The sequence below is a fragment of the Malurus melanocephalus genome, unplaced genomic scaffold (genome assembly GCF_030028575.1).
Source record: "Malurus melanocephalus ecotype Western Australia unplaced genomic scaffold, MMel_1.1 scaffold_5957, whole genome shotgun sequence".
Taxonomy (NCBI): domain Eukaryota; kingdom Metazoa; phylum Chordata; class Aves; order Passeriformes; family Maluridae; genus Malurus; species Malurus melanocephalus.
In genome coordinates, this window is record NW_026629188.1 from 1 (window position 1) to 1,644 (window position 1,644).

Consider the following 1,644-nt stretch of genomic DNA (forward strand, 5'->3'; position numbering starts at 1 on the left):
TGTCCCCAAGGCAAACCCACCAGCTGCAGGATGTCCTCGTCCTTGGGCATGATGGAGAGCTCCAGCACATCGTCACTGCGGGACAGGGGACAGCGGGCTCAGGCGGGGCGGGCTCGGTCCCCKCTGTCCCCAAAGTCCCACCCGGCTGCCCCTGTCCCCCTGTGATGTGACCGCACGTGTCCGCCCGTCCCCGAGTGCCCCAGGTCCTGTCACCCCGGTGACACCCGAGGGACAGAGGCTGCAGTGACGTGTCCCCACCCTGTCACCTCCCACCCGCGAAGGGCACTGACCTGTTCTGGATCAGGGCGATCACCTGCGAGTACGTTTTGCCGATGATGCTCTCGCCGTTCACCTTGACCAGGCGGTCACCTGCAGAGCCGGGGAGGGGACAGCGTCACCACGAGGGGGGTGGTGGCACCTGGATGTCCCCTCGGTCACCCAGGGCAGGGTTTGAGCGGAGTTTTTGCCAAAGGGAGCAAAGGGGACCCCAAACGCAGGAGAACCCCGGAGACCCCAACGAGCACCCCGAGATCGGAGAGAGCAGAGCGCTCACAGAGCCAGAGAGCGAAAGCAGGAAAGAGCAGGAAAAAAAGGGAAAAAAGAGCAGAAAAAGAGCAGAAAAAGGCAGGAAGGGCCCGGCAGAGGGGCGGAGCACTCCCGGGATCCCCGGCCCCGCTCACCCACCCGTGCGCAGCCCCGCCTGGTGCGCCGGCCCGTCCTCCCGCACGTTCTTCACGAAGATCGTGTCCATGGGCTCCAGGCGGCTCCGGGGGGGACCTGCCCGGCGGGGACAGGGGACAGCGCGTCACGGCCACCGCCCGGAGCGAGCGAGTCACCTCCCGGCCCCCCGAACCCCGGCCCCGCCACCCCCACGGACCCGACCCAGCGGGGGCTCCCAGAGATCCCAAATGCACCCGGAGCCCCCCAGCCCCGCACGGCCCCGCGTCACCGCGCCAGCGCCGATCCGTTCTGACACCTTCACATYCGCTCACGTCACCCTGAGCCTCCGGGAGGGGACAGAGAGCGTGTCCCTGTCCCCAAACACCCCGCGCTCGCCCAGGGACGGTGCCGGCCCCGCCACAGCCCCTCCGGCTGCGGGAGAGACCCCCGAATGTGACAACCGGGGGGTTTGGGGACACCGAGCCCATSGGCGGTGACAAATGCCACCAGGCTGTCACCAAAGCACCGCGTGGCTTCACCGCCCGCTGCTATTTGGGGCAGCGCTGACAACAACAGCAGCCCCTGCTGCGACCCGCGACAGCCGCGTCCCCCCTTTAACCGCGACCCCTGCGCCACCCTGGGCGGGGGTCCCCAAGGTCCCCACGGTCCCCAAGGTCCCCACCCCGGCGCTCACCTGCTCGGTTCCCGTTCTCCTCCTCCTGCCAAAAAAAAAAAAGAGAAAAACATTGGTTTGGTGACGGGGCCGTGACGAGGGGACCGCCAGGGGACAGCCAGGGGACCGCCAGGGGACCGGGGGTGGCAGGACCAGCGGCCATCCCCGTGTGACAAGGACACGTTCCCAGGGACAAGGAGGACACGGCCAGCGGCACAGCCCGGGCAGGGCGGGGGGGAACAGCCGCATTCCACAGCCCCAGAGAGCCACGGGGCCACAGCGGGACCGCGGGGCCACCGAGAGCCCCTCCC

General features: G+C 68.7%; 1 long non-coding RNA gene across 1 annotated transcript; it reads right to left on the bottom strand.

Moving 5' to 3' along the window:
* Positions 1-13: 13 nt before the first annotated feature.
* On the bottom strand, positions 14-1,407 carry LOC130588526 (uncharacterized). The gene is made up of 4 exons (XR_008966980.1): positions 1,355-1,407; positions 685-777; positions 291-369; positions 14-75 (listed from the first exon to the last, which is right to left on the bottom strand). It is a non-coding gene; the product is annotated as an uncharacterized LOC130588526 (long non-coding RNA).
* Between the last annotated feature and the right edge of the window lie 237 nt (positions 1,408-1,644).